Consider the following 27579-nt stretch of genomic DNA (forward strand, 5'->3'; position numbering starts at 1 on the left):
CCCAGAAAAAAATAGTATATAAACATATATATATCATCAAAAGCTCAAATCACAATCCTTCAACGCTTTTCAGAAAGAATATGCCATGCCATGCCATATGCCAAAATATAATATGAATGCATCAATATAAATCAGGTGAAATAATAAATCAACCGGAGACCCTATAGTGGTCTTGTACGGTTGATTCTATAGCTCAATATCCCATCCAGCCGGAGTCACCAACTGTGACCTGTACGGCCCTGCCGGAGTCACCAACTGTGACCTGTACGGCACTACACTGCATATAAGTCGGAACTACCTATAGTAGTCTGTACGACTAAGATGGTGAAATAATACGCTCTAGTGCTTCTCTCATCAATCATTTGTGCACATAATCTAAAGTCACCTACTAGTCAAAACCCCTCTAATGGTCTGTACGACTGGCATGTTGGAACCATCTCTAGTGGTCTATACGACTAGCATCTACTTGGATCCAAGGTCAGCGTGTGATGCAGGGTGAATAACATAAGCACTAACACTGGGGGTGCAGGTTATGAGCTCTCAACACAATTCACATCATCAATAAATCACATGAACAACATAAACCTCACCTGATACTCACCTGTGCGTCCACAACACCATTTCACATATATGCATCATATACCAAATCATAAAATTCATATAATTTCTATGCATGGCATTTCGAAACTCATTTCATAACGCATTTCATTTAAATTCGATTTCTGGGAAAATCAATAGTATATAGGTATATATAGAAAACAAATGCCCACTCACTGATATGTCGAAGGGTCGTAACCCTCGTGACGCCCTTGGATGCGCTCGTCCTTGTGATAGGTCTCACCTATATGCGAAACAACTATAAAAACGTTAATTTAGGGCACATAGACGAAACTAGGTACTAACTTCTCATACGGTGCTCAAATTTGACATTTGAATATACCAACGCGATCTACACAACCTCACGAACATCCCCAAATTTTCAGAAAAATTTTTGCACCTCCCACACGCCCTCACGCGCCGGCTAGTGCACGGCCCTACGCGCGGCCCAAGCGCAGGCACCCTAACGGAACCACAGACGGCGTCAAGAATATTCCTCGAAATATTCCATTAAAAACTAACGGTTACTGTCAAAATAAACTAACGGCGTTAGCATATTCCGTTAACTTTAACGGAATATGCCATCATCTTCTCCGGCGAGATGCCGGTCGCCGGAAAATTGGAAAAAATTTCAAACTCCTTAATCTCCGTCAATTCTCAACCATTTTTCATCAATTTGGTACCAAAATGAAGCCCTAAACATGTAGAATCACGATAGACTAGTTTCAAGGTCTAAAATCCACTAGATTTTACCTGAGGAAGCTCGATAATCCGGCCAAATTTGAAAAGCTCCGTTCTCAGTCCTCCGACGTCCAAATTCTGCCAACGAAGTACCCCGAAGCTCGTGAGGATCTCCTTAAGCTCACTGTGAGCTTGAAATTCCCTAAAATACAAGATTTTACGTGTGCATGAACAGTGCACATTTTCGAGGTTAGGGTTTCACGACGATTCTGAGGGTTTTAAGTTCCAAAAATCACATATACGAACTCACAAGCTTACTAGGAGTTCAAATCTTACCTTAGAACCTTCGATCCGTGAAGAAATGGGAGGTTCCTAGCTTGTCCGTACGTGCACAATACACGTGAAGCAGAAAAATCGAGAGGAGAGAGAGAGAGTTCACGGGAGAAGAGAAAGGGTAGGCTTAGGTATGTGTGGTCCACCCAAAAACTCCTTAACCACACAATCCCAATCCAAATATTAATTCTTCTCTCCAACAACTTAGGAAAATTTTGATATTCAACCAAATTATAAATCACATGCCTTAGTACATCTTAGGGATAAATACGTAAATTCACATCCTTGAAATCGAAATTCCGGGACGGGCTGTGACATAATCCTAACATATCTCTAATTAAAAAAAAATTAAGAAAGTTAAAAACTTTCCACTCCCACATTCTCTATCACTCTCTTCCTGTCTCCTTCTATTTCAAAAACAAAAATAAAAATTTTTCTCACACTTTGTGTGTGCCCATATGCTAGTATATATAAAGTGTGCTTATAGGTGAAACATTCAAAATACCAAGATTGCCCTTTAAGAATTTCAAAAATTACAATTGAACCAAAAAAAGTTTAATTGATTCACCACTTTTAAATTTTCAATGAATATAAATTTAAAACTTTAGAAAAGAAAAAAAATCTCCCACGTTAGTAGGTGGTTAGGTTTCATGTTTTTGCTTGATTTTTTTTTTTTTGGAATGATTTTTAATAAAAATATAATTTAGCTATTTAAATAAAAAATTAAAAAAACGAAACATGGTCTAATATAAAAATTGCCACATGTGTATGCGAGTGGAAAGATGCTAGTTTATATATAAAGGCCATCGTAGATCTTACACACGGCGTAGGTCTTAAACACTCACAGATGTTATGGTGGTTGTATTTTTTTTAATACTCGTAGTGTATACATATTTGTACGTAACACCCTTGTTTTTTTGACAAAAATGATTTTTTTTTAATTTCACAAAATATTTTTTTAACACATGCGTGACTTTCTCACCTTGTTTTACATGCCAAAAGTCCGCCCCGTTTTTTGTGAGCTGAACCTACCTTGTTTTGTGTGACATGGTTCACCTTGTTCTGCGTGACCTGAGTCCTCTTTTTGCGTGCATCGAGCCTACCTAACCCTCATGTTTTTTGACAAAAATGTAAATGTTTTATTTTTGCAAAATATTTTTCCTGAGAGTTAAGTTAAACTTTTTAAGAAATTTGGAAGCAGTTTTATGGTTTATTGAGCAATAAATGTATATTTAGTAGAATGTTTAAGCCGAAAACTACAAAAATAAGTGAAAAATATAGTAGTGAGGCCTAGAACATTGTCAAATGGGGTTCTTTGCACTCAAGAATCTCAGCAGAAAGCCTCATCTTAATTTTCAAAACTTCACAGTGAGGCGAATGTGAAAATAAAAACATTGAATAGTGATTTATGGTGCGAATTTGCAAAACTTACTGAAAATTGTAAGTGTTGATCCACAATTTTCGTAAAAAACGTAAATTTTTTATTTTCTTGAAATATTTTTCGTGACACTAGGGAAATCTTTATAATGTATTTGGAAGCAGATTTACGATTTATTAAGCAACAAGTGTATATTTAGTAGAATATGTAAGCCTAAAAGTAATAAAACAAGTGAATAAAGTGAGCACCCTATAAAGGTGAAACATTCAAAATATCATAGATGGCCCTTTAAGAATTTCAAAAATTACAATTGAACAACTCGAACAATCATAGCCGTTTCCTTTTGGGCTTGGCAAGAAGGATTTAATTTCTAGCCTACCACATCCTTTCGCCAATCAGTAACCATTATGGGCAAACATTATGATTTATGTTCAGATAAACATAGGCCTGATTACATACGGTTTGAGTTATCATACCGTTCTACCACTTTGTTTTATTCCAGAAGCCAATATGTACTCAAAAGGTTTAAATTGAAAATTGCCAACAATTGTTCTAGATACATTCCTTCAAATCTGTGTGCGCAATCTTTGGTAAATGAAAGTTACCACATGATATACCATCGATCAGTACTATGGTAAGAATACAATCCATTAGACAAGCAAATGCACTGTTTCAAATATGACAGATTACGAGTAACTGTCTATTTCCATAACGATCATCATGTACGATGATTTGAAGATCATCTCCAACTCATTTGATAATTTTTTTTTTCTGCTTTACGTATACTGCATATACGTATTATAGCCCGTAATCCTTCGAATCATATTTTCTAAGGAAAACTAATGAAAAGGGCTTGAAAACTTTGAGTTTTAATGATAAGGACAAAATAAAAGGTAAAGTGAATAGTTCCATGATTGACTTTTTAGTGTAAAAATGTGGTTTTTCGTTAAAGTGAACAGTACCGGGTGCTTTTCGTTAAAATTCCCTATTTTCTAACAATTGCGTAGAGAAAATTTTCAATCTTTAGATTGTTAGAGTAATATTAGAAAATATGAAAATAACAACAAGAATTACAATAATCATAATTATAAAGAAATTCACAATATCAATTATGTATAAGATTAATATAAACAACTAGAGAGAAAGTTGGAAAAACTAACAAACTTGGAGATTAAGGCTTGCATAAATGCAATGTCCTAAAGACAAATTTTCACCCCTACTCTTGTGCTTGTAGTTTGGTAGGCGTCCGTCTCCCAGAATTCAACAATCTATAATCCGAAGTCCAAACACTTCAATCTTCGGACCCTGACGAACTTCATATATTCCGTACTCTCAAGACACGACTCGGATTTTTACTAAGACATTGAAGAAAACTCTTCTCTTCATTCTATTAGACAAGTGGGATGCTTGAGTTTATATAGAACTCAAGCCACCATTTTTGAAACATAAACACTATTGCCTAAAGTTCCAACGAACAGGTACAACTCATGAATTTGAATTCAACTATGACACATGACTCTTATTTTTCATTCATACAAAAATTAAATATTATAATATTAAATTATAATATTTATTCCAACAAAATACTCACTTTGCTCATTTGATAACAATTTCATTTTCAGTCTTTATTTTCACTTTTTAAAAACTTTTTACACTTGTAAATGAGAGAGCTCGAATCAATTACCATGAGCGACGACAATATTCTCAAAATCCGACTACCACAAACTACGAATATGGCTGACTGACCGAAAAATCAGTCCTTCAAACTGAATACCACGATCCCCATTCCCCAAACTTAAATTAATCTCATTCGTTTACTTCCCACTCCCATAATCCATTCCTTCTCACAATCATGGCCCATCATTCACCTCAAATCAGACTAAGGTAACATTATGTATGGGATCCGCATGATCCCAATCACACGGCTACTACTATCCCATCATGAATCATGGTGCACTATCTCGTACGACATTGTTCATATGTTTAAGGCTTAAAGTCAAAATGATCTCTATGTTTTACCTTATCAGCTAATTTAATCCCTGTGTTTTCAATTTGGTCAAATTGATCTTTGTGTTTACATCTATTTGTCAATTTAAAACAATCCATTAAAACTTGTTAAAAAAAAACATGTGCCTTGCAAATGATAGGACAAAAACATAATTTTCCTATAAACCACCAAACCCTAGCAAGATCAGATGATGATGATGACAACCACGATGCCTCAAATTTTGTTTTCGCACAGTATATGGACGTATGTGAGAACAGGTTGATGTGAACACATAACTGGAACAAATCCACTGACTGCATTGATGTGAGAAATGAAGGATTCTGCGGAAAAGCTTCATGTATGCTAATGTAGGGAATAGGATACTACCCGAACCCTCTTTGTGAGGATCGTGAGGATCACTTTATCGTGTCCGTTCATCTGTCATCCTATGGTTAGAAATTATTTTGATTTTTTAATTTAAAATTGAACGCAAACAGTACATAATGAAAACTGGGCACAATGTACGATGCATAGACACAATGAAGTGATCCTCGAAATCCTCACAAAGAGAACTCAAATAGGATCCTCATCTCTAATGCAGTACCATTTGATGATAATAGACACCAGACGGTCTGTTCCGGTTCCTCCACTATGTGCAATCTTGTCCAAATGGTGGGAGAATGATGTCTCAAATAACAAATGTCTGCAAACGTCTATGGCCCGAAAGAAATTTTATTAAGATGTTGTCATCGATCTCGCTAGGGTTGCTTGGTTTACGTGTTGGAGTCAACTGATTCATATCCTTGTTTGGGCAAAGATCAGTTCCCACGCACAGTTCTCTAGTTCTCTCTTTTGGTCGTCGAGCAAGAGTTTTGCAGCTTGGTGTGCTGCAATATGAGTTTGTTGTTAGTTTGAAAGATGCCTTTGTAGGGCCTTTGTTAGGGCTTGAGGCCCGTAGTCAAAGCTAACATAGATCTGAGCGTGCCACTGTTATCTTTGTATAACAGACTGTTGTTTAGTTGTGAGATAAGTTGATTACTTGTGCCACAAGTTACTTACACTTCTTGATTCAATGGATTGTTGCAGATGTGTTAAGTCTGCATTAAGTTCTTTTTCTTACCTAATAAAGAAAGACTTTTTACTCATAGTATTGTATGTTCAAGACAAAGGGAGTTCAAGGCCCTTTTGATCATTCCTTTTATTACAATTAATACTTAAAGAGGCAAAGTTAACTAATTTAGCCAGATTGATCATAACTTTGAATAAAGATTAGTTGGAAATGATTGGAAATACAAAGGAAAATGTATTAAATAACAGATCTACTATATGTAAGTAGAAACAAAAGAGACTCGGGCAAAATTTAACCTTGTCGGGCAAGGTTCAACTTCTTGTGGTTTCATTGTGTTTACAAAGGTTTGTAGACTGTAGAAAATGAAATGTAAACAGGGTTTAACTAGAGGGATTTGATACTACAATACTAAAAGAAGGTAGCATAGCTTCTAAACTTGACAAAATATGACTTTCTATGGTGGATCTACGATTAAAAGGTGGAAAGTCTGGAGAAAATACAGTTTTCTGGGTACGAGCTTTGTCTTAGAGCAAAGTTTGTATGTCTTTTGATTGATTGGTCGAGTGTTCTTGGCCTGATTGTCTGAGCTTTGCCTTTAGTTGATAGCTTTCTAAGGGTAGTGAGTCATCACTTATTTACTCATTTATGCCTTTGAAAAGTGCTTTTTGGCTGGTGGTGAGCTGCCTTTTGTTGCCCATCACTTCAAACATAAGCATGCGGCCTATGTCTTTGCTGAAATAGCTTCCAAATCTTCTCAGGCCTATCGACTTGTCTGAGCCTAGTTTCCTCTTTGTTTTTGCATCTTTGGGCCTCCTTTATCATAAAGCCCAGTGCCAAATATAAACCTAAACAGTGCCACCTTTAATCATTACCAAGTCTGTTAACCCAGACATTGGTAATGATTGAAATTAAAATTAATTGCATGCTTTAACTTGGTACTCGAGCCATTTATTCAGCCGTTTTCAAATAAACCTTTGCACTAACCCACGATCTCCAACATTAACTACCTGCTCGTTAAATAACTTCCATTTAAACTTCCTTGGCCAACACTTCAGCAACTTATCTCCCTGAATTTCCAGAATCCTCAAATCTCTTACATTCTCAACCCTTTCTTACCTCCGTCTTTGATTACTTCCATTTTTCTCCCCCAATTTCAACCATGTCCCTAAAAACACACCCTACATGTGAATCTGAAGAGGGAATCGTCAATTTGCGTCATCGGCTCAATGGCTTTCATCTCCCTCGGGCTAGCCTAAACCTTTCTATCTTTTTCTAGGAGAGATGAGTACACTTTTTAGGGCCTACCCGGGCTGCCCGAGTCCCTATTTCTGTGGAGAGCAATATGCCAGTAACCAGTTCGTTCACCCCTAACCCTTACTTCGGCGAGGTTGGGATTTCTGCCTCTAAATAGTCAAATTTTAGGAGAGGCTTCCCTTTGATGAAGTATGAGACCTAGTCTCAATGGGTGGATGAGCTAGAGCCTATCTGGAAGCAAAAATGGATGGTGAATGGTATCTATGAGCTTATTAGGATGTCAAAGATCACTATCCCAGTCAAGCACAAGCTTCTGTCAACTACCTTGCTTTTCTGAAACAATAAGACCAACACATTTGACTTCAGAATGGGTCCATTGACTCCTACGATCTTGGTCATGGCTCAAGTCTTCAACTTAAGGCCCTCGGGCAGATGTGTGGACATCACACATGACTGTTCCTCCCCTTCTCGCCCGATCGCTGAAAGCTCGGAGGCCTCTAATTCCATCATCCACTTGGAGTACAACCCCTCTACTTTTAAGAGCTATAGGACATCGTTCGTGGGCTTCATTCCCTTCGCCAAGAAGATGTTCAGCTTGTGTTCCTCCACCGCGGACAGAGCTCAGGAACACATGTACTTCCTCCTTTAGTGGTTGAACAAGCATGTGTTCCCCAACAAATCAAAAGAAGTGAAGTTAGAGTGGATACCACCAGCCTCCCGAGAATCATGAGATTTCGGTCCACTTCACAGTATTTGATGAGGTTTGGAATCAGAATGAGATGATTATAGACGATGCATTTATGTAAAGTAAGGTTTTTGGGCCCGTAGCTCTTACTCCACAACATGTGAAGCATGTGGGCTACAAGTGGGTTTTCGTGAGGAAGCATAATGAGAAGAATGAAATAGTGTGATATAAAGCATGTCTTGTAGCACAAGGTTTCTCTTAACACCCTGGGATTGATTATGAAGAGACGTATTCCCCCTTAATGAACGTCATAACATTTGGCTACCTTATCAGTTTGGTAGTTTCTGAAAAACTGAATATGCAGCTTATGGACGTGGTAACCGTGTATCTTTAAGGGGATCTAGATATGGAAATCTACATGAAGGTTACAAAAAGGAACACTCTCTCGATTAGATTATGGATATCACCTTACAGATTGAAATAATCTGGACAGATGTGGTATAACTATCTAAGTGAATATTTGACAAGTCAGGGCTATGTGAACAATGAACTATGTCCAGGCATGTTCATCAAGAAGTCACATTTTGGATTTGCGATTGTTGCAGGTTATGTTGACGACATGAACCTTATCAGAACTCCCACAGAGCTTGAGGAAATTGTCGTTCACTTGAAATCAGAATTTGAGATGAAGGATCTCGAGAAAACTCGATATTGTTTAAGCCTGCAGATCGAGCACTGTTCGTATAGAATCTTAGTACATCAATCGAACTACACCAAAAAAGTATTGCAACATTTTAGTGAAGATAAAGCGAAACCTTCGAGTACTCCTATGGTCTTTCAGACTTTAGATGCTAAACAAAATCCTTTCTGTCTCAAGGAGGATGAGGAAGAGATTTTGGGGCCTGAAGTTCCATACCCAAATGCAATTGGTTCTTTATTGTACTTGGCTCAATGCACTAGACTCGACATCTCTTTCGTTGTTAATGTTTTAGTTAGATAAAGTAATGTGCCTACATGCAGACATTAGAATGGTGTTAAAGACATTTTCTGCTACCTCAACAGTATGATGGATTTGGGCTTGTTCTACACCCACGATTCCTCGAGAGGAGCCGCCACCCCCCACGGTCCTCGAGATGATTCCCGCTTCGTTAGTTACACAGATGCTGGTTATCTGTCTCACCCACACAGGGCACGTTCTCAAATAACCTATATCTTTGCCATTGGAGACACTGCAATATCTTAAAGGTCTACCAAGCAAACGCTAGTTGCGAATTCTTCGTACCATGCTGAGATTCTCGTCTTGCATGAAGCATCGCGTGAGTGCTTTTGGTTGAGAGCAGTCATGGAACATATTTGAAGCACTAGTGGTCTTACTAATGTTATTGACCTTTTTATGATGATCTTTGAAGACAACGCAGCAAATAGCGTCAAAGTTTACTTTTCAGAAGCTCGTCCAATGAATCGGTATGCGTAAATTATCTGAGTTGAATTGCTTGTAGTTCTCTTATTTAAAAGTTATGTCTAACTCAGGGGAGTATCCTGAAGCATGCTCACTTGATCTTACTGTACTCTTTTTCCTACGATTAGGAGCATTTTTCCTACTGGGTTTTGATGAGGCACCCATTCTGGGATGATCATACTCCATTGAGTTCACTACTTTCGTTCTGTATGACGTTTGTTTTAGACATTATGCATACTTCTCACTTTTCTCCTTAGTCTATGAGTTTTTGCCTACCTTAGGTTTTACCATAGCAAGGTTTTGTGAGTTTTACTACCAATGTATGCTTTCTTTAATTTGAGACTTGCATTCACCCGTTGTGCCAACGACTTTATCAACTATTTTACCTCAGCTGCTAAATATCTGATGCAATGTTTTGTTTGAGTATTTACACACACACCTTACAATAAAATCTCTCTCTTCTTTGTCTCATTGCTGCCGGCTTCCCTCTCTCTATTCCCTTAGAATAGTTCAGTAGATTAGGCCTACAACAAAAAGGAATTTTTTACACCCATGCCAAATTATAATTTGTTTACAAGAAAGAAAAGACAAGTATTATCTGAAAAGTAAATAACGTACAATTTTCCTAACTAATAACATGATGTCACTATGGAGCCAAAAATAATCTAGAAAAATATGGAGGTGACACGTGGATTATTGAGCTAAAAAGACAAAATTACCCTTAAGGCACACCAGAATTCCTACGCACAAGCAGCGGACAATCACAACTCAATCAAGGTTAAAAGTGATCAAAATAGGTATTTATTCAAAACCTATTTCATTCATCCTCATCAAATCCTCCCCACAAGGTAACCTTTAATTATTTATTGAAAATATGATTAATTATCTAAATTAATTGATTAATTTCCTAATTAATTAATTGATTAATTTCCTAATTAATTAATTAATTAATTTTCTAATGGCTTATTATATTAACACCCCACAAATTATTGAATAAACCCCAAATACTTAATACACCCCACATTTACTTTTTCACTTAAAAAATATCTTAATACAGCCCACATATTTTCCCATAATACCCCCACACCCCACGTTCTCAATATACACCTTATATTTTGTACATACACCCTACATTTTCAATACACCCCACATTTCTCAAATCTTATAAGGCTTTTTTATTAGCACCCCCACGTAGTGTTGAATACACACCACATTAAAATTTAGGGGTGTGCTATCCACACACCCCAAATTACTTCGCACACACCCTTGTTAATTTTTGTCCGTTGATTGCCTTCAATTCATCCAAGGTGTGTGAGAAGTAAAATTGGGTGTGTGGATATCACACCCCAAAATTTAATATTTAATGACTTATATATTTGCAATCGTACGCCATATGAAGATCAAGAACGTTACAATCAGAATATTTCTGTAGCCGTATGCCATATGAAGATTACCAACAATGTGGAAATCAAGATGTGACAGAGGAGTATCACGAAATTGTACTCGGCAACCTTGAAAAGAAACCAGATTACCGTCATGGCAATCAAAAGCACAACTAATACATTTCGGTTCCTCCACAACAACACATCCGCAACTGCATGATTAATGCGATTAATTACTAATCTATGATCTTTCATGTTCGATTCATCACCATAAGACTAAGGGTAATTACCAAATCACCAATTAGGGTTTTAGCATGCATGCCAATTTAAATGAACATTACATACCTCTTCCACCTCCAAGAACATGATGAATTGGCTTCTCACATCTGAATAGCTTTGCACCGTGGATTTCACCATTATCATCAGAATTGAATGAATACATTAACCTTAGCTTTCTATACATACCTTCTGAGTTGATTAAACTTAATTATTTGAATGGGTGCTGTTAATTGATGATATATGTTCATAGTCACCAACTTAAATATGATCGTGATTTATGTGAGGGGTTCTAAGTTGTGGCCAAGTAAGCTTGTATAAAGTAAGGAATGGCTTGGGGAATTAGCTCAAATATTTTTCAAGGTTGCTTTGCATGCCCGCTAGATACCATTAAAAAATAAACCTTGTTTTTACAAATGTACTCTTGCCTAGCTCCACAATGGAAAATACGAAGTCTTACCTTATGTGAAGCTTCCGAAACATCGATTCGTGTTCCATTCGTCAAAAATAATTTTTCTCAATCAACATGTTTGTAGTTTCATTGGTTAGGGTTTTGTTCAACAATGGAGGGTGGGAGAGTTTTGATAGTTGAGAAGATAAATAATACGCTAAAAGTGATTTGGGGTGTATGTAGATTTTTTTTTTTAAACGTAATAAGATCAAAATTCTGTGGTGCATTCAACATTTTGCGAGGTAAATAAGTTATTTAATATTAAATTTTAATGTAGGGTGTATTCAAAATTTTGTGGGGTCCTAATTGATTGCAAGATACACCCAAAAACCACCATAAGTGGCCGAACCCTTTTTCTCCATATAGGGGCTGGCCACACCCCTATAAATAGCTCCCATTTCTCCCAAAAACCTAATTCCAACACTCTTACAAAATTCTCCAAAATTCTCTAAACATTTTATCCTCAAATTCTAACTCTGGCATCGGAGGCTCTTCGGCCAAAGCCCCCCCACCCCTTATTCATCGTGGGTGCGTGAGGCTCTTGGCCTTGACCTAAAGTGTTAATTGTTTTACAGGTGCATTTTCGTCCGAGAAGAAGAAGGCAAAAATTTGCATCCACAAATTGGTGCTTTCATTGAGATTCTTGATTCACACGCTCGTAGAAGACTCTCGCATTCAAGGTTTTTTGTTTTCTTGTTCATTTGTAGATTTTTCATATGTTCTTATTCTTGGAATTTTTATTTATAAAAATTCTTTGATAAAACGTAAAAGAAAAGTACAATGACTAGAGCCTTGAAACCATGATGAATGGAACTACCTACGTTCAAGGATTTGGACCACGATGATCTACGAGGCTCAACACAGCAACAAGTGGAGTGGCACCACCACAGGGCATCATCGCAGCAGCCACCACGGTGGCCACTATGGCAACATTTGGCAAGTCTCCAACCCACGGTAAGCAACAAGCCCAAGCTGCCGCCCTAGCTGCACAGCCTAAGCTCAGTGCACGGCCCAACTCGAAGAGGCCCAGATTGTAGCTGCAACTGTCAAAGCAACAACTTAAGTCTCGTGGGCCCAAGGCCCAACCGCGCCATTTCAAGCTTCACGGGCCCAAGCCCAAGACCTCTTGAGCCGTGCCCAGGCCCAAGGTGTTGTGCAAGCACAATCCACACCAAAAGAAGCCCAGCACCCACGTGCTCTAGTGGCCCGATCTGAGCCCATAACCTGACCCACTCCCGCGGTTAAACTAGAAGCCCAGCCTACTTCCGTGGCCTTCCAAGCTACCCAAACTAGGCCAAGGCCTATTTAATCATCCCGACTTTAGATTTTTGGATCGACGATTGAATCGGGGGCATTTTCACCTCATTTATCTGCGGATTTAACATTTCCCAACTCAAATCTCGTGCTTGGAGTCTACCACACTTCCATTACTCAAGGAGATGCATTCCTTCCAAGCTCTTCCAACCCAAATGGAGAACAAAACTTATCTCGACCAGTCATAGAGTTGACGAGCACTCTTGCACAACAGACAACCTTGGTGAATTAGCTCTTGCAATGCTTCGAGATGCAACATGCCCCAAACGAGGTGTCTCGAAGTAGGACAAGGGAAGACGAAGAACCTTTCCAGCAGCATCTCGGTAAGCAGCCACTCAACCAGCCACGAACCGAGTGTTCCAACGATGTACACTCCCTACTGGGCCCTAAAGATAACGTATACTCTTGTCTTAGCTCGCGAATGAGTGTGCACTCTCAGTTAGGCTCACAGACAAGCATACACTCATGGTTGGGGTCACACTCTGATAATCAACATAAGCAACCTTCCAGGCTTTGAAATCTAATTCTTGAACTTCACTATTGCAAACTGCGCTTTCATATTAAGGAGTTTTTATAATTTATATTTTATTTTTGGGAATTTATTATTTATGGGGGTCCTAATTAGTTTGAAAATGGACTAATAAGAAGAAGAAAAAAAAGAAAAAGAGGGAGGAACGGGAAAAAGAGGAAGAGGAGGAAAATGAGGGACCAACAGGGGAAGAAGGAAAAAGGGAAGAGAGAAGGAAAAAAGGGTGGTTGCGAGATAGAAAGGAGGCAACATGGGAGGCCAATCAGAAAAAAGAAAAGAGAGAAAGGGGAGGGGTGCAGAGCACCCAACCCAAACCTTTTCTGTGACCATACACCTGCACCCAACCCGATTGAATTTCCGGCCACCTCCACCATATTTTCAAGCAGTTTTCACCCATTCAACACCTGCAAACATCATTACGCCCTTCCTCCTTCATTGATCACCTAAAAATCGACAAGAATTGGTTCGATTTTATTAAGGTTTACATCATGGGTGTCATAAGGAACCATGACAAAATCCACCAAATGTGAAACGATTTCCTCCAATTACTACCACCATTAGACTTTCCTTGGACCTAGGAACAAAGCCCGATCAGCGGTTGAGGTGTCGGAGTACGTTTTAAGGTTGAATCGGAGCACACCCAATTCTAGGGTTTCGGTAGATCAAGGCTGATTTCAGGTGTTTCCCGGCTAATTGGACTTTGACCCAGGTATGAAAATTGTTCCTCTCACTGAGAACTACTTGCCTGCAAAATTTGGTAATTTTTGAAAATAGTTAAATCTTCCGGCGAGTCGGGGCAACCGATCGCCACATGAGGCAGCCCATGCAGCGGCTCATGGGCCAAGACCCCACCAGCCCTTCCTATATTAATTCAGATACCCTGATTCCATATGTGACGTTTGATTGACGAAATCTTGTCGTATGACTATAGTTTCATTAGAGATCGCCACTTGGACATTCAATGAATTGACGATCGGACCGTTGGATCGTCACCAAATTTTAATACATTATAGTACAAAAAATTTGAGGACATTAGAAACTTATAGATTAGGAATCCGACATACGGATCTCCCCTAATTGGATTTGTAAGTTTGTAAAATAAAATGTCGACCGCCACTAGAGTTGGTGATTGGCGGAGATCCGACCGTTGGATCGTGATGAAATTTTAGTATGTTGTTCTAGGAACATAATGTGGACTGTGGGAAGTTATGGATCCAAAATCTGATGTACGGATCTTCAGGATCAAATTACGTGGAGTTGTGGACCCTATTGTTGACCGAGAGTTGACTTGTGGGCCTATATTGGTAAGATAACAACTTGAATATATGAAATATGATTATTATCTTAATTTCTTATATTAGTATCATTTGAGAATATGAATTGGTTTTATAAATATGATTTCTATTGAAATGTGAATTTTATATATTTAGCCATAGACCTATGCTAATTAAATATGATTTGGCTTGTGTAGTGATGATGTTTGTGATATATAAGTGTTTAATTAACTTTTAATAATGTGAATGATAATTATGATGAATGTTATGACAATTATGGGATCTAAATATTGTTTGATAATTATTTGGATATGATTGCCAATTGAATACCTATTTGAACTTGGCACCATTACCTAGCATGAAATGGAGATGAAAGTCAGGAGATGAGTTAGGTACTTTAGTAGATCTTTAGTAGAAATAGTAATTGAGGGAATTCTTTGTGTTGTGCTCCATATGACTAGATGTTGGTTGATATGTGGAATTGATAGCATGTATGCGTATAATTATGTATAATGTGTGATGATGAGACTGCACCATGTAACCGTGGTGCATGGATGGTCCTGCTTGGTTTATCCGCATTGGGGGACCATACTATTAATGGATCGCGATTGGTTAATCCACGTTGGGCGATCCTTATGACCATTTATACTTAGGGGTGATCATGCTTGGTTAATCTGCATTGGGTGATCACTGCCTAACAGTTTTGTAGGTATGACTTTGCTTGGTTAATCCGCGTTGGGGAGTCACAACCTACTTGGTTATCGGGACCCTGCTTGGTTAATCCGTGTTGGGGGGTCACTAGTGGTCCTACTTGGTTAATCCACGTTAGGGGACCATGCTATATATGCAGATCGCGCTTGGTTGATCCACATTGGGCGATCCTTATGGCCATGTATTCTTAGGAGTGATCATGCTTGGTTAATCCGCATTGGGTAATCATTTCCTAACAGATGTAGGAGTGACTCCACTTGTTTAACCCGCATTAGGGGGTCACTGCCTACTTGGTTACTTTTTCAAGGGTGGCTCTGCTTGGTTAATCCGCTTTGGGAGACCACTTGCTGTTTGGTTACTTATGTAGGCTTTGACCGAATTGCTTCCCTATACCCCTAGTTTTAATGTATATATGAACGATGGTGTTTGGGAATCTTGGTGGTTTAAATGGGGAAAGCCATTGGATGTCTAGGTGACTCCTTCGAAGTTTTCAGCGACTTGATTATGATTTCATAAAGCATGATTGTATACTCGATGTTTATAGATTGTGATCGATGGTCTGCTTTTATTGAATATCACATACTTGTATTACTATCACTCACCCGAGCTTCGCAACTTAACCGAGTTCTGATCTGCTAGTGCACCATTCCCTTGATGTAGGCACTGAATATGATAGGTCAGTGTAAAGTACGAGAAGCAGCTTGGTATTTTAGTTCCGTTGAGTGGTCCGGAACCCAAGACTGTTGGATTCCGTTGAATGATCCGGATTCCTTGCTCTTGCTCATTGCCATAAGGTTAGTCTAGAACCTTAGATTTGAATGAATGAGAATTACCCAGAATAGACATTGTGAATATAAATTAGAATTATTAGGTTATTACTTGAAATCCAGGCATGGAATTATGTAGAATTCCTTTATTTAATTTCGTGCACTGATATGTGATCTGGTTGACTGATTAACGTAATTTGTTTATACCATATTTAGGGCCTCGTATTTAGACCTCGTATAAATACTCGGGGGACTTAAATGTAATTATGTAATAAAGGAAGGGGCAAATATGTAATAAGCAAGGAGTCCTTATGCTATAAAATGAGCCCTCACCCTCACAATTAGGGGAAGCCAATTCCTAGGCCCTCTCACCCCCTCTCAAAGCTCTCACTCTCAGAGCTATCTCTGCCTCAGATAAATACATAATCAGTGTGGACATAGCCCAAACCTTGGGGTGAACCACGATACATCTTGTGTTATTTACATTACTTGTAGATTCACGGTCAGATTTACGTTGTTCCAAGACCTCCGGTTTTGTGCATCAACATAATTAAATGTTAATATTGTATCTCCTTGACTCATGGAATGGGTTACTTGAGGTGATTGTGGAATGATGTTGAATATGATTGTTATTAATACGATTAGATAAGTGATCAATACGACTAGAGGATACTATTATGCTTTGCTGATTCTTTATATCACATGATATGAATTACGATTTTATGTTGAAAGATAATGATTTATATGATGGATGAAATAGAAACCTTGATTGTCATGTGGGTTGTTATGTAGCTTGAATCGAATAATTTCATGCTTGTCAAGTCCAAATGTTTGATCGAGGAATGTTATGCCTTTTGGCTTGAACGGACTGTGTTATATGTCGAGTTGTAGCGAAGATGAACTACGAATAGCTTGATCCCGATGTAGGGTACGTAGGCAATCTAACGAGAAGGTTAGATGCAGTCATAAGTGTACAAAATTTTCTACGCAATTTGAGGCATGGCATGTGCTTGGTACATATCTCGGAGGCGGGTGTGTTAGATATATGGTTATTTGATGACATCACGTGTCAATCCTGGATGTACGTCGGGATCGGGACGTGACACAGGCGAGGTGTTCATTCATGGTTAGGCCCACAAAGAGCATTATCCACCTCACATTGGAGTAAGTAGCACAACGGAAAGAGAGAAGCAGTCACTCAAGTCGGCTTAAGTTCAACTGACAGTCTGCGAAGAACTCGTTCACCCACTAGAAATGTACCACATACACCACAGCAGTATAGACAAGTCAAATACTTGGAAGAGCAACCTAAACCAGCAGGTTATGACTGGGGGCAACTGAGAGCTCCACTACCCCAATAAAGGTAAATTCAGGAAGAACTAGAGAGACTCTTGACCAAGCGATTGCATGATTTCCAATGTAACGAGGTCACCGACGAGGCACTATGACGGGACATGACCAACATAAGTAGGTCACCCTTCACGGACGAGATCGAGCACGCATAACCTCCACACAAGTTTAGCTTGCCACATTTCACATCCTTCAAATGAGATGGAAACCTGGAGAGACACTTAAAGCACTACCGAAGGGCATTGATCCTTTATTGAAACAACGATAATCTCATGTGCAAGATATTCACTACCATTCTACAAGGCGAGGCACAAGATTGGTTTTACACCCTGCCGCCATAATTCATCTGGAGTTTCAATGAACTTTCTTTGGTTATCACCAAATAATATTTATCATATCACTTGATCAAGAAGAAGTCCGACCACTTGTTCAACGTCAAGAAGAACCCAAAGGAGTCGCTTCACGACTATGTGAAGAGGTTCAAATCAGAGAAGGCAAAGATAGTCAGATGCAAAGACTCGATAGCTAGAGCAGCCTTCCAAAAAGGACTTCCAATAGACCACCCGTTGTTCAGAAAATTGATCATGAAATAAGATCCAACTCTGGCAAAATCTTTCGCTCTGATAGAGAAACATGCACTTTCAGACGAGGCTCGCCAATCCAGATGTAAGGACTTGAAAAAGAACCTAACATCACCTCTCTACTATCCAAACCGGAAGCAGCGGAGGATCTATTTACATGTTTGATAGTATCTAAAGTAGCAATAAGCTCTACCATTATATGAGAAGAGCTGGGAGCCCGACTACCTATATTCCATAATTCAAAAGCTCTTCTCGATGTGAAAACCAGCTACCAGAAATTCAAAAGCTAACTTCGGCAATAGTTGTTGCAACTCGGAAGCTTAAGTTATAACTTCAGACGCTCGCAGTCATCCTCATGACGCATTATTTTGCCCAATTCAAACGCGCGACGATAAAGGCGTAGACACTAGCGGATGCAAAGTTTTCTGACGAACATAACAACTCGACCCAAAAGGTGAGCCAATGGTAGACAAACACTAGAAGGACACACTCGGAAACAAGTTTTGTCCTCGTCACCCCAAAAGATTCTACATACGAGAAACATGTACCGACAATTAAACACTACCTCCTGCTACGGGTCACATTGCCTAGCCGACTCTTGCTTTATAATTCAACTCTAGAGTGGCCCAATACTAGCAGTTGAGCATCTCATGCTGCATGTAATATGGCCCCAGCTCCACGGCTCCCTACCATGCCTTCATGATGCAATGGAGCTACCTAACGACGGCTCAACGGCTTTCTATTGTGCTTTCAAGCTTAGCCTAGGTGATGTAACAGAGCAGCCCAATAACGCCTCAGAGGTAGCCGAGCACGCCCTAGCCGCACCTGCTCCACTCAATGAAAACTTCTGGCATTTGCATTTCGACGGTGCATCCAACTCAAATTCTGTGGGCAAACAATGCTCACGCAGATGCACTAACAGGCCTAAGCTTCGTCCTCGACCACCAACTCAAACGCTCTATTCTGGTGTAGTATCTAGATAAGCCAAACATAGAGGTGGAGCCAGCAGCCAAGGTATCACAGGTTAGTACAACTCCGAACTGGCAAGATTCCATTATAGACTACCTAGTCAATGGCAGACCCCCCATGGAAAGATTAGAGTCTAGAAACCTATAAATAAAGGTAGCACGCTACTACATGTGGAACGACATTCTCATCTAAAGATCTTACATTAGACCACATCTCCGCTACCTAGCGCCTCCCGACGACCTAAAAGTTCTAAGCTCAATCCACGAAGGCGTTTGTGGAAATCACTTTGGATGTCGATCCTTAGCATAGAAGGCTCTAACCACAAACTACTACTAGCCTACCATGCACCAAGTCACTAAGAAGTTAGTATAAAAGTTCAACCGTTGCCAACATTACAAGTCAGTACCAACACTACCTGTCAGCAAACTGCACCCGCAAACAAATCATTGGTCGTTCATACAGTGGGCAATTGACTTGGTAGGGCTAATGCCACCCGTTACTAATGACAAAAGCATGATGATCGTGGCAACCTATTACTTCACTAAATGGGTAGAAGCAAAGCCCATGACAACCACGACTCAAGAAGACATAGAGCGCTTCATATGAAGGAACATTATTTGCCAATTTGGCATCCCCAATCCATCGTCATCGACAATAGCTCGTAATTCGTGGGTAAAGATTTGGCGAAGTTCTTCCAAAAGTATGGCATCAAGCACCACATATCCACGTCGAGATATCCTCAAGGCAATGGGTAGGCCGAAGCATTCAACAAGATGATTCTCGATCACCTCAAGAAATCCCTCTCCGATAAGAAGGGAAAGTGGCCAGATGAACTCCCCAGATGTCTATGGGCATATCACACGACCAAAAGATGAACCATCGGTAAGACTCCTTTCTCTTTGGCATTTGGTTCAGAAGCAATCATTCCTCCTAAATGTCATCGTACTGAGTATCAACACTTTGCTGCCAAGCATTGAGCAGAACAGTAAGGAGATGGCCATAAGCTTAGATCTGGCAGAGGAGAAGCGCAAGCAAACCATCACCCGCATCGCAGCCTACCAATAGTAGTTCCTCTCCAACTACAACAAAAGGGGCAAGATCCGGCAGTTTTAGCCCAAAGATCTAGTCCTAAGAAAAGCTTTCATCACTGCCCACATAGAAGGCTCCAAAAAGATGGATCCCATCTGGGAAAGTCCGTACAAGATCAGCAGAGTATGCGACAAAGGTAATTACACCCTCGCCACCATGAACGACAAAGAAATCGAAAAGTAGTGGAATGCCTACAATCTGAGGAAGTACCATGTGTGAACTCCTGTTACATCAAGGGCTAAAGACTCAAGCAACTCGACGGGCACCACCTCACAAGCCAAGAATTATCCAGTTGTTATGCAGTTCCTACCTTAAAGCTAAGTTCTCATTCATTTCACTCATTTTTCAATGAGGAATTCAGAAGTAATCTACAACTTGGCTCAGCTCCATGCTTACAACAACTGATCACTTATGCACTTCAAAAGAAGACTGTGCCCTTTTTAAGGACTTATCGCAGGAATTGTACCCCCTTCGAGGGACTAATCATGCTCTCCAATGCGAGAGGGTAAACCAATTCCCCAACACCCAACTGAGTCTACTCTATAGTGCGAGAGGATAAACTAATTGCTCTCCAGTACGAGAGGGTAAACCAATTCCCCGACACCCAAATGGGTTTGCTCTCCAAGGCGGGAGGATAAACTTTACACTCTGAATATCCAGACGTGGATGAGCCGGGCTGCCTAGTATAACTAGATGCATAATGGCTTACATCGGGATTCCTAGAAGTAGCCGCAATGGTCTTTTCAAGGCTTAACTAGCTGAAGGATTTTGGATATCTTGGCCTAATCCGCTGGGAACCGAGCCCCAAAGATGAATAGGGCACATTACGCAATACTCCCTATGGACGGCTACCCTTGAACCCTAAAGCTGCTACCGAGTGTACTAACATAGCCTACGATTTCCAGAAGACTGTTTACGGTTTGCCCTTTGAGCAATAAGCTGCTCTAAACTTATACAACTACACGTTTTTGTCAAAGGTTAAACAAGTTAGCGTGTATATACAAAGCTCCATCCAATGCCGACATGCTATGCAGTTGATGGACTTCATTTCTGCCAAAGCTCGGAACAACTTACGCCAAGTCCTAAAATGTTGTGATACTCGCTACGCAACCTACGGAATTGGAGAAAGCTAAAGTTAACAGCCAAATGGTCACGCAGATTCGTCTGCTTTTGTAAGTAAGGTGTCCTGATGCCGATCATATGGCCAACAACTTTGCAAAGTTCTACACTAATACCTATGACTACATAGGCTACACGGGCCTATAGAAAAGTAACACATATACCACTGGTCTACAAAGTCTAAGGTTAGGGCATGAACAAAAGAAGTGAAGTTGGAAAAAAGCGAAGGAAGTAAGTTTATTAAATTTTCTAGCAAAATTGATAAACAACTAACAAAGACCAAAGAAGCTAAAGCAAAAGCAAAAAGCAACAAGGAAAACAAAGAAAATCCTAAAGACTACCTAGAATACTACACTTTAGCAGCTTTTACACCTCATGGCTACTCAGTCATCACACCTTCAGTAGCTGTGATACTCTAAGCAGCGGTATCATTCGGTGCTTCACCCCCAGCGGCTCCAGCATGGGCATCAACTTCTCTAACTAGCAAAGGCCAACAAGTTCTCCGAAAAAAATGGAGAATGTCTCAAAGTTTTTACCCATAAACTCAAAGTCAGACGGCCGCCCAAAGAGATGGTCTACATAACCTAGCTTGTTGAAATTGGCTTAACTCTGAATAAGCGAAGCCTTGAACCCAACCTCGAACCCTTCAGTTGCTCATTCTCCTCAAGCAAACCAGTACGGACCCGCTGCAACTCCTCTCCTTCCTTCTTCAGATTGTCGTTGATCTTCAAAGCACCTTGGAGTTACAACACTTGAGGTGGATCACTTGGTTACAAGCAGTGATCAATTCTTCATCATTTGCATAAGCAGCAGAGCGGAACTCAGAGATGACACACTCGAGGTCTTGAATATAAGGTATGTAACACATGATCTCATTCTCTGTACCTTCATACTTAACTTTAACTTGGATTGCATCAAGCCTATTCTTCAAATCAACGATCTCCTGGTGAACGGTCTCAAGCTGCTGAGAAGTGGGGGCAGAGGTATTAGACCCCTTCAAAGCGGCAAGCTCATATTCTAACCTCTTAACTTTCTCAGCCAAGGAGTAAACTTCGGCTGCCACAGTACTTGCCACCTCTTTGGCAGCCTGGATATCCTCTTGATCAATGAACATAGACTCGGTTGCTAAAATACCCATTTTCTGCATCATAGTTAACAAAGCAGTCCTCTTATACTTGATCGTATACTTTGCAAATGAACTTGGGCCAACAACCCCTTTGACACCATCAACAAACATGGAACACACATCCATGTCTTCAAGCATATCTGGCTTCAAAAACACATCTCGGCAACTTTTCCAGAAGCAAACTTGGGGGATTTCTCACAATGGCTCACGCGAGCAGTCTCCTCCTTCCCATCAGGCGAATTAGTCTTAGCAGTAAGGAGAATAGGCCTGGCACCACTTTAGCAGCAGAGTCCACCTTATCGCTTTTCATAATAGCAAGCATCTCTAAAGGTGAACCAGACTTAGCTCCCAAATGACACCTTGGCATTGATATTAGCAATGAGGGTACAATGGAACCTCTACACTGAGAAATCCTATTAGTAATTGAACTAGCCATCCTTGGCATGGAAAACGTCACTGTCTCAGATCTAGCAGTCTTATATTTCATCCGCTTAGAAGAAGTCAAGTTAATCACAAGCCTGGGGGCAGTTGGTGGACCCTTATTAGCAGTGGAAGAAGTCTTTGGTTTTTTCTCAACTGGCATCTCTTAGGTAGGCGGGGAAGATCTCTTCTTTCCACCTTCATTCACAGTAAGCTCCACAACAACGATCAAATAAGCCAATGCATCTGCCTTGATACTTTTAATCTATTCTCTCAGGAACAACCTACATTTCTCCCAACGAAAACGACTAAGTAGCCAACGCCATTCACGGTACTCAGCAGGGGAGCTCAACCTAAGCTGGTTTTTCCTTTAGCAGGTAGAAGGCCTGCATGCGTAACATTCCAATAGCCCAAAGGACATGAGTCATGCGACTCGCCTAGCATTGCACCCCAGCGTCACAATCCGGGCCCCAGCGGCACAGCTACCCTTAGCTTTAGCCAAGCCAAGCAGTGGTCTCTGCCACAACACTCATCGGCCCATGCCGAGCTGACTCCTGGCCCCTACCAGCTAATGTGCCCACCTCCCCAATAGTTGCCCCGCAACAGCACTATCCAGGAAAAAGACAAGGAAAATTAAATTTTTCTTACCTCGGTGCGGCACAAAAAAGACAAAGAAAGCAACGAAAGACGGTCCTTTGGACGGGCAAGTGTAGAAGATTGGTAGGGGAGGGGGAACAAATATCCTCTAACTTTCTCTCTCTTATAAGGAAGGATAATTGCTTTCTAAAGTTGATTTAACAATCTACTTAAGGTAGACTTAAATAGACTTTAGAAATAATTTATTTCCCTTTCCTAGAAAGATCTAATTTCCATTTAAAGAGGGAATCTACGTCAAAATAGGAAACAATCTTATGTTTCCTATAGCAAGAAGATTTCTACACCTGCTGTCCTTTTCTACGAGCAGCCCAACAGGTGTGGGAGCAATTGTGGAGCCAAAAATAATTGAGAAAAATATGGAGGCGACACGTGGATTCTTGGGTTAAAAGGACAAAATTACCCTCAAGGCACACTAGAATTCCTACGTGTAAGCAGCGGATAATCATAACTCAATCAAGGTCAAAAGTGATCAAAATATGTATTTATTCAAAACCTATTTCATCCATCCTCATCAAATCCTCCCCACAAGGTAACCTTCAATTATTTATTCAAAATAGGATTAATTACCTAAATTAATTGATTAATTTCCTAATTAATTAATTAATTTTCTAATTGATTACAAGATATTATTTTGACATAATATCTTGCAATTACACCAAAAAGCCACCATAAGTGGCCGGACCCCTTTTCTCCAAATAGGGGCCGGCCACACCCCTATAAATAGCTCCCATTTCTCCCAAAAACCTAATTCCAACTCGCTTGCGAAATTCTCCAAATTTCTCTAAACACTTTTCCCTCAAATTCTAACGTTGGCATCGGAGGTTCTTCTGCTAAAGTCCCCCCCCCCACCCAATCATTGTCGGCACGTCAGAATCTTGGCTTTGACCTAAGGTGTTAATTGTTTTGCAGGTGCATTTTAGTCCAAGAAGAAGAAGGTAGAAATTTACATCCACAATCACATGGCTTAATTTTTTTAACGTGGTGATAGTATCATGCTACTGATTTTTTTTTTTTTTTTTTTTTGATAGAAAAAACCTCTAGTACATCCATTCCCAAAACAATCAAAATGGAAGGCAAGGAAAGCACTCGAAGGTACACAATGGTCCCAAATGTGGGGTGAAGTAAGAATAAGCCCAAAATGCGCCAAAGCATCCGCAACAAAATTGGCTTCCCGGAAGGCATGTCTCCATTCAACATGCCAGAACGAAGCAGCAATAAATCGAGCCTCCTCAATGATAGTCTTAATCTTCCAAGGAACATCCAGTTACCTAACACTGCATAGATCACCACTTTAGAATCTCCCACCACAATTAACTTCCGAATGCCCTTGGCCTTAGCAAGCTTGAGACCTTCCTTTAAGCCCATTGCCTCCGCAAAAGTAATAGTAGCTCCATCAAGGTTAAAGGATCCTGCTCCCACCACCTGACCATCGCAATCTCTAATAACAAAAGCCGCCGCTGCTTTGTCATTGCACACTGAGCCATCAAAATTTAGCTTAATGGTATCTAGCTCCGTCGGAAGCATCCATTTGATGCAACTATTAGCAAGACTCGAATCCACTCTAGACTTCTTCTTTTTAGCATTCAAAAATGCCTTCCCAACACTGTAGGCAATGGCAGCCCCCCTCACATGGTTCGAAGGAACTCCCCTAAAAACAAGATTATTCCTTTCAGATCAAATTTGCCAACAAAACAGAATATCCTTGCTTAAATCAAATAAATCATTATCCTCATTATAATTACGAGTTTCCAGCCAATCTTGGAACTAATTATGCCTATTACGAAAAAGGTCCATAACCTGAAGGGTAGCTTTTGACCATATTGCTTTCGCAAACAAACAATTAGCAAAAAGATGGGAAGTATTCTCCTCATCTCCCTTACAAATAGGGCAAATTTTATCAGTATTATTAACAAACCTACTTAGCCGCAATTTAGTTTGGAGTCTATCATTAATCCAAAGCCAAGCAAAAATTTTAACTTTTGGAGGTAAGGTAAGTTTCCACATACGCTTTAAAAGAGAACTTCTTGTATTTAAGTTATTTGTTTGGTTTTGAAGCCAAGTAGCAGACTTAACTGAGAACTCACCATTATTGGTAATTCCCCAAATTAACTTATCTTTTATATCCCTATTAAGTAGAGTGATTAAAAGAATCTTCCTAACAATGTCATGATGAACTGTCCCATTGAGTTTGGTTACATCCCAACAATTATTAGTAATAAAATCACTAACTTTAAGATCCCAATTAATGCTAACTCTCACATTCTTTGGAATAAGATGAAATAACAGGTAAGGAAAAACCCAATGATGGGACCAGAACAATATGTTCTTACCATCACCCATAATCCACCTCATCCCATTCTTCAAAACGTCTCTAGAATTCAGAATACTTTTCCAAGCAAGAGAGTGATTTTGCTTAATCTTGCTACTTAAAAAAGAATCATTTCTGAGGTATTTATTCTTTACTATTTGGACACACCAGTTATTCTCATTAGTTTACACCTTCCACCCAAGTTTTGCTAAACATGCATTATTGAAGTGGTCAATGCGATTGATTCCCAGACCACCCATTTCTTTGGTGTATATAATCTATTTCAGGCCATGGGATAAATTTTCTTATTTCTACCCCAGAAGAAATCCCTATGCTCATTATTAATCTTCTTTGTTAGTTTATTTGTGCATTTAAAGAAAAACATAACATGATTAGGAATACCTGTGAGGCTTGAACGAATAAGAGTCAATCTTCTGGCTTTCAAGAGGGTATTAGCCTTCCACCCAACCATTTTTTGTTCAACCCGCTTTAGTAACTCATTTTCATTTACAAGATCTTTCCAAAAAATAATATTATGTATTCCCAAGTACTTACCAATAGTAGTTTTATTTTGGATTTGAAGAATATTTACTAGGTCAATTCTAGTTTGGTTAACCGTGTTGTTGGAGAAATAAAGAGATGATTTGTGGAAATTTACCTGCTGGCCTACTGCATCTGCAAACAAATTAAGAATCCGAAGAACGTTCCTAGCTCCCTTAGTAGTAGCTTTAGCAAACAAAAGGCAATCATCCGCAAAAAGAAGATTAGAAATTCTCAAACCTCTCGAAGAAGAAAGGATGCCCACACATGAGACTTATGGTTGTTTGCCAACGAATTAAAATTGCGAATTAGTGGCTCCATACAAAGGATAAATATGTAAGGCAACAAAGGGTCACCTTGTCGAATGCCTCTTTTAGGATAAAAATACCCATGCGGAGTACCATTTACCAAAACTGAAAACGAGGCAGAGGTAATGCACTCCATGATTAAATTAACCCGCTTATTTTCAAAACCAAATTTAATAACTCATGAGCAATGAGAATATTATCTTGAATAGACCTATTTGGGACAAAGCGCTCTGATTTTTGGAATTCCAGGAGCTACTTAAGTATATTAATGATTATCTTTGTTATTATCTTATAACTAACATTGCAAAGACTCATAGGTCTATAATTACTAACTGTTTCTAGGTTCTCGACCTTAGGAATCAAAGCTATATTTGTATGGTTTATAAGTTTAAGACTAGAGTTGTTTTGGAAGAAATCATTGACCATAGAAATTATATTACCTTTAACCACTTCCCAACAATTGTTTTTTTCGTTATTTTTGTTGAACCGTATGCATCAAAAAGTGCATGTATGGTTTCTAAAGGATACAACTTTATCCCAATCAACCGACTTTATCAAGAAAGATTACTTTTTTTAGGCCAAGGGGTTGCATTTGAGATGGTCTTAGCCTATCACTTACCACTGCCTCAGCTGCCCTGCTAGATGCCACAACATCACCAGCAGCAGCACAACTTTCTCCTACTCTGCTAGAACTCTTCATAACTAACAGCTTTGCAACACACCACCTTATGAATATCATACATGGAGGAACCCAACCAGTAAAATAAATCAAACAACAATTCACTAAGCACATTAAGGCAGATACGAAACAATTAAAGTAAGTAATGAGTACACAGCAAGCAAAATTATTTTCACCATAGCCCCCATGCCTGTAATAGACAGAACCCAAGCTATAATCCAAAATTCACAAATCGAAATTTCTACCCACAAGTAATTAGCAAAATGAAGAAATACAAAACTAACCC

Source organism: Malus domestica, chromosome 16 (genome assembly GCF_042453785.1).
Source record: "Malus domestica chromosome 16, GDT2T_hap1".
NCBI classification, from domain to species: domain Eukaryota; kingdom Viridiplantae; phylum Streptophyta; class Magnoliopsida; order Rosales; family Rosaceae; genus Malus; species Malus domestica.